Source organism: Peromyscus maniculatus, chromosome X (genome assembly GCF_049852395.1).
Source record: "Peromyscus maniculatus bairdii isolate BWxNUB_F1_BW_parent chromosome X, HU_Pman_BW_mat_3.1, whole genome shotgun sequence".
NCBI classification, from domain to species: Eukaryota; Metazoa; Chordata; class Mammalia; order Rodentia; family Cricetidae; genus Peromyscus; species Peromyscus maniculatus.
In genome coordinates this window covers 42894906-42902522 of record NC_134875.1, presented here as the reverse complement: position 1 = coordinate 42902522, position 7617 = coordinate 42894906, and positions in this window count along the sequence as shown.

Genomic DNA, 7617 nt, shown 5'->3' with positions numbered 1-7617 from the left:
GAGGACAGATTTCCCTCTCAGTGACTACCACACAATTTCTAGGAGACCTCTGCATTATAGCTTCAGAGGAGGAAGAGAGCAGAAGGCAAAGAAAGAAGCAGCTAAGAAAAAAGAAAATGGGATGGACAGTGTCAGCTCTATTTAGCTAAATCCTGAAGCCTGAGTTCCATATATCTTGGGACTCTGAATGAAATGCCTTGTTCACAGCTTCCTTAACTATGAAATGGGGAAAACACCAATGGCAGAGGACAGGGATACCATCAGGGTTCATTGAGTTACTTGCAAAGTTTGACATCATTTTATTTCAACTTCACAAACCAGTGTACCGGTAACTACAGTTTACTTCCCCTGAAAAGCATAATCTCAGCACTAGGACAGAGCTTCCAGAGCCTATGTCAGCATGGACGCCTCTGACTTCTGAATAACTGTAAATAGCCCAATCAAGCTGCCTATAACAATCCAGTGCATCTCATCCTCAGCTCTAAACAGGATGTCTCCATCACATTCCTCCTTCAGGGCTCAGGGAACCCCAGAGAAGAGGAGGCAGGAAGAGTGTAAGAACAAGAGGGGATGGAGGACACCAGGAGACCCTCCAAATCAACTGAGCAAAGCTCCTCTGAACTCTCAGAGACTGAGGCACCAAGCACAGGGCCTGCATGGGTTTGCACCAGGTCTTCTGCATATGTATTATTGCTTCCAGTTTAGTGTTTTCTATGGGATTCCTGAGTGTGTGAACAAATGGGTCTCTGATTCTTGTGTCTTCTCTTGGGTTCTTTTCCTCCTGTTTATTTTTGTGAATGATAACATTACATTTAAAGTTTAGATTTACTCTGCTTGAGAGACCAAAGAGCAAAAAAATGCCTGGAACATGCAAGCCCCTAGCTTGTACAAGCTGTGCCCTAGGAGCTCACCCTCAACCCCTATTTTTCAAAGACATTGAAGACTGTCCTTAAATTGACTGATCCTGTAAAATCTGCTGTTCTAGCAAGATAATAGGTCATAGGACTAAATACTATTTCTGTTTTTGTAATCAAACTTGCTTACTATGCTCCATGACTGGGACAATTGCAAGACATATATATGTTAAAATTAGACCATGCTTTCATGTAGACAGAATACATGTAATCTTGTGGTTTTGGCTTTATAAGCCTTGGATTAATATGACCAGGGGCTGCAATTGGGAGCGATCTCAGTTGCAGTCTTGGTGTCATGAGCAGCTGGCACCAGTATTTATTTAATAAAACCTCTTCTTATTAAAATTTATTCATGGTGACAGTGAATTTCTGAATGACCCCAGACTCACCAAATTTTGTTCAGTTCTAACATGTTAGTTTTTGTTTTACTTATTATGTTTTTATTTATTTATTTATTTATTTATTTATTTATTTATTTATTTATTTATTTATTTTTGTTCGTTTGCTTGTTTAATTAATTATTTTGGGTTTTTCAAGACAAGGTTTCTCTGTGTATCCCTCGCAGTCTTGGAACTCACTATGTAGACCAGGCTGGCCGCGAAGTCACAGAGATCGATCGGCCTGCCTCTGCCTCTCAGGTGCTGGGATTAAAGGTGTGGACCATAACAGCTCGGCTATAGTTTATTTCATTATTACCCTTTAGAAACCTGTATGTTTTCACACACACACACACACACACACACACACACACACACACACACACACCTTTATTATTTCTTTGGGAATTTCACATCATGCACTCCAATTCTGCTCATTTCCCAGTCCCTTCATATCCTCCCTCCACTCTTGCAGTGTCCCTCCCCAAAAGAAAATAAAAGAAACACCAAACTAAAATAACCAAACAACCAAACAAAAGACCCACATCTCTCCTCTGTCTTTCCTGCCTCTTCAACATCTCTTCATTCATTTGAGTGGCACTGGGATCCTTGGTGTGTCCTGCAGTATACCCTTTTGTTCAATCAGCCCCACCTGAAAATGAAAATTGCAATGAGTCATTGGTCTGGTTTAAGGCCTCTGGTTTCTGGTCCACCATAATCACTGGATCCTCACTGAAACTCCTCTCTGACATCCCACGGCTGCCCCTAGTCATGGAGATCTGCAGAACCAGTCCCTTCACATGCTCCAGCAGGTCCTAGATGGGGTAGATGGTGGGCCAGTCCAAGGACCTGGATATGAACCTGGGTGGTAGATGAGCTTGCCAGTCCTTGACAGAAGAGCTGCCCCCCTCGGGTGAGGGGTGGAATCAGCTCTCTTATGCTCATGGCATCAGGACCATCTCTCTCATGCCTGTGTTGAGGGGTGGGGCCAACTCTCATAAGTACAGGGGGCCAGCTCTCCATGCCCAAGCCATTGGGACCAGCTCTCCTGTGAGGGTCAGGATCAGCACTCTTGCTGAATTGTCTAGTGAGGAGCAGGGCCAGCTTTCCTCGGGCCAACACATGGCAGGGCTGGCTTAGCACTGCCCTTGGATTTCATCATGCATGGCCCCCTATGGTAATAAGGGCCACAGAAATCAACACAGACCCCAGTTACAGCAGGACTACAGATCCAGAGGTGGCCCTGCAGAGCATCTCAGGCCCAGATGTTACCATGTCCCCTGTGGCAGCTCAGGTCACTCAAAGCAGTCCAGCCCCAGCAGCAAGCAGCATGGCTCTCAGACACCAACATGGTCTGAAGTGACTAACCAGACCCTGGCCATATACATGGCCCATAGTGACAAAAGATGACCCTAGACCGCAGCATGGCCTCTGAGGTGCCATGGCCCCAGGTGATAACACAGGCCAAACAGAGCAGCTTGGCCATGGGACAGCAACATGGTCTCAGGTGGCAGACCAGACCTCAGGCATCTTCATGCCCCTTTGTGGTAACAGGAGCCATAGACATAAACTCAGACCCTGGCTACTGTAGGGACATGAACCCAGACATGGCCCTCAGAAGCTACTTAGGCCCGAATGACACCTAGGCCCTGGGTGGTAGCATAGGCTACTCAGATCAGCATGGCTCTGGAGGCTTGGACAACAAGTCCACAGGTTGTGTCACAGACCCTGGGCATCCATGTGGTTTTGGTGGCAAAACACAGGACATGGACTTTAACACAGACCCTGGCTGTAGTAGGACATGGACCCAGGCACAGTCCCCTGCAGCAACATATCCTGGATGTCCCAAGGCCACAAGTGGCAGCACAGGACACTTATATTGGCATGGCACCAGAGGCAGCATTGTCCAGGGACACCAACACGATCCCAGGTGACAGCCCAGACCCTAGACACATGCATGGCTTTCAATGGTAGCAGGAGCCATGGACTCCAACATATAGACCCCAACTGCAGTAAGGCCATGGACCCAGACATGGCTCTCAGGTGCAGCTCACTCCCTGATGTTACCATGGCACAGGGTAGCAGTATAGGCCACTTATATCAGTATAGCCCCTGAGGTGGAATGGTCCTTCGACACCTACCTGTCCACAGGTGGCAACCCAGACACTGGATATCCTGTGGCCTTTGTGGCAACATGGCCCATGGATGTCAACACAGACCCTGGCTACAGTAGGACCACGGACCCAAACGTGGCCCTTTGCAGCAGCCTGGGCCCAGGTGTCATCACTTCCCTGGGTGACAATCAGGGCACCCATCTAAGCCGGCTCCTCACCACCTTTCCTTCTTCTGTTCCACCTCTTTCCACAGCACATGAGCCATTCTGCCCCACCTTTTCTCCCGTTTTTCCACCATACATTTGCTCATCATAATGGCACCCTCCTGCCTGTCAATGTCTTTAGTCAGCCCAGGCTTTCCTTGAGGACCCAGGCTGGCCTTTGGGTGGCTTCCACCCACCTGAGCTGTTTTCTAGTGACAAACAGAAAGGTAGATATGTCTAGATGGACAGGTAAGTGGGGAGGAACTGGGAGGAGTAGGGGCAAGGGAAACCATAATCTGGATATATTATGTGACAAAAATGTCTATTTTCATTGAAAGAAAAAAGAATTGTTGTGACCCCTCCCCAAATAAAAAGTAATCATCACCATCAATACTTTCTGTGCCCACCTTCTCCGTAGATTCTACATTTGCAGGGTTACTACTGAATCTCTTGCTCAAAGGATCAAGTAAGCCTGAATCAAGAAGGCTTAAGAGATCCACTGTTTCGAAAAAATAACATGTGTAGGGAATAGTCATCTGTGCAAGTAATAATCATGCCTTAGAAATGTCACCCCCCAAAAAACAGAAGTTGTCATTTTGTTTAAATGGCATTTCCTGAAGAGTGTACATCTATATACTACAAAACCCCAGAAAGCATATGAAATTAAATAACTTGGAAATTCATGATTTTATTGTTAACATGAGTGCTGAATTTTAGTTAAGCTGTTCATTGAGTACAGGTGTCACCAAATTTCCATCTTGCCCCTGAACATAGATTACACTCTGGGGATTGCCATCCCTTTCCTTAAGGAGAATGACTTTTTCAATACGAGGAGGTATGCTCTGTAATACGACAGACCTCTCTCTCTTCCTCTCTTCTGCTCTCCGATGGACAAACCATGTCTGAAATCAGAGGAAGACAGGATTGGATTTAGCATTGGCTTCCACCCCAGAGCCAAGAGATAAAAACCACTTTAAGACACATAACGCTTGCTTTCTATTCAGCTCATAAAAGCAAATATCAGCTGTGTGTCAACTTCTGCGATAGACAATGATTCTGTCTTTTTCCAGCAGTATAAACACTTCAGTGGTTTCTTTTTTATTGGATGGAACGCTTAGCTTACGACTTGTTCCTTGATGTTACTTCAATATATGGTAACTGGGTAAAGGAAAGTCTTGGTTCTGACATTTGACCATCAGCTGTAGAATACCCTCCTCACTAGTGATACATTCCTCTTGTATGGGCGGAGATTTTAGGTCACCAAATGTTAGCACATTTTAAAGGCCTATGGAGGGGAACAGCTTTCTGTTTGTAAAAGCAGTCTTCAGTATGAAGTAGTTAATCAACAGAAACAAGCATGGGAGATTTTCAGAAACAAAATAGCCTTCAAGGGTGCCAATGGGATTGTGGTGCTTGAAATTTCTGGAGAGCGAACAGGTGGTAGGCAGAGATGGCCTGGACAATGGTTTGACATCACAGCCTCCAGGGTTTGTGAAAGTTGACTAACTTAACCTAAATGACATACAGGACACTGAAACCTTTGCCATCTCCAGGAGTTCAACAGAAAGGGTAACTTCCACCCACGGTAAATCTGAACAGTATATTCTTTCATGATATACAAAGTTCTTCAGTATCAGGATGAAGAATACTATCTCTGCTTCAGCTACATTTCCAGAATCCTATCCAGCACAGAGGGCACACTAGGTCCTGCTGTATCACCAGGACATCTAAAGCCCATCTTTCTTCAAAAGGCAAAGAGTAAGATGGTCCACAACAGTGTGGGGAAAGTAGTCATAAATCAGCTCTTCCTAAATATGGTCTAGCTATGGAAATACAGTCACAGTTATCTGTTAGATTTCACCATCCTCTCGGGCTCCTAGTGAATGAGAGTCCATTGTATTGGGAAGTTCTCAAACTGCACATTTGTGACTCCATGTACATTCCCTCCCTGCATATTATGTGGATGTATAGTCTAAAGAAGACCAACCAAAGGACCAGAAGCCCTACTATCATCATGATACCTCCAATATATCCCAGTGGTTGACTCATGTGGGCTCACATTAAGTCAGAGTTCCCTGTGTTTGATCCCTAAAGCCTATCTATTACATTTGTAATAGGAAAGGGGAATTCAGAAATGAGGCTTTGGGAAAGTCACACTGAAGAGTGTGCAAACAGGAGACCATGGGTGTTGTCTATTGTGTCCTGTTTCCACCTTCTCTCTGTAGCTGCAATGCACCAGCCTCTCTAGAGGTGTATTGTATCATCCTCTCTAGAGCTGCAGTGCATCAGCCTCTAGAGCTGCATTGCATCAACCTCTCTTGAGCTGCAGTAAATCATTCTATAGAGCTGCAGTGGATCAGCCTCTCTAGAGCTGCAGTGCATCAACCTCTCTAGAGCTGCAGTGCAACATCCTCTTTAGAGCTGCAGTGCATCAACCTCTTTAGAGCTGCAGTGCATCAGCCTCTCTGGAAGTGCAGTGCATCAGGGGAGGGGCTTGGTCCTGCCCCAACTGAATGTACCAGGCTTTGTTGACTCACAGTGGAGCCCTTACCCCCTATGAGGAGTGGATGTGGAAGTGGATGGGGGGGTGAGGGCTGAGAGCAGGAGATGGGGAGGGAGAGGAAACTGTGGTTGGTATGTAAAATGAAAATATCTTAAATAAAAAAGTGCCAGGACAAGGCTTCCCAAGACCTGAGGAAGGCTGTAGATTGACTGTTCAATGGCTTTGCTTGGATTTACTGACCTTCACTTTGACTTCAGGAATATTCAAAGCTTGTGCAAGTTCCTTCCTGTGGAAAGAAAACCACCAATGTTTAGTGTGCAGTGTTTTACATGAAATGCAGAGTCATATTTGATTACTACACTTTTTTAATATTGCTATCCTCCCTCACACCCACATTTAACTTTCATACTCAGAACTAGTCTCGCTTTTGAAATACTTTTACCTCTTAAAAAGTTTTTAAACAATACAGATGAATAATTTTAACACACTATTAAAAATTAAAAATAAATGTCAAAGTGTATCCTGAGCAAATTATACTAATTTAAAAAAATAGCACCAGGGGAAGGGAAATGGAAACCAAAAGGAGTTGATGGATAGGTATACAGTCCCTGAAAAGATGACGAGGTTACTGGTGAGGATGTCACCCAACAAAGTGTAAATCCTTAACACTGGTGAACTTTACACTAGTGAGTATTTTGGCACACTATACTCATGTTTCTATATTTTACAGAAATTCCAATATGACTCTAAATGAGTGTTGTTGACTATGTACACTTGTTTCAGGTCAACACTACACGCTAATACTGACTTTTACCCCTACACAAGGCACCCTCCTGTACCCACCACCGAGGGAGAAGACAGCAGTGGCTTAAGGAGGGATGATAGGAAACCAGGGCCTGGAAGAACAAAAGGACATCTCAACCTGAGACAACAGGGAGGTTGGGGATAGCTCCTGGTGCCAGACACATACCTTGCCAGCGAATCTGGGTACTTGGTTTCTTTGAACAATTTTTCCATTTCTTCCACCTGCCACAGTGTGAACTGCAATGTGGTTCGCCGTCGCCTTTGTGATGAACGGCGCCTCGGAATCCTAATCACAGCCTCAGCTGAGTTGTTCTGGCCCCCACGGAACTGGCGACCCTCGTTATTTAGTGCCGTTACGCAGCCCGCGTCACCTCCACTAGGGTTGCCACCCACCATCGCCAAGGCAGCCTCTAAGGTGGGGACCTGAGCTATCTCCTCACCATTCTCATTTCTCACAATGTATATATATCGCCAATAGAGCTTGCGGGCCATGACTAGTAGAGGGCCGAAGCCACAAAGAGAAGTGGGGCCCCAGGAATGCCCACACTCGAGGCCTATTGTTCGGTCAGTCTCTACTACTGACGGGGTGTCAAGGAATGGGTGACGTCAATGTGTCCTTCTGCGCATGCTCAACACTTCTCCATGTTCCTCCTGGTTGACATCCACATGCTCCTCTCCAGATGGGCGCCATAGGTTTTTCCC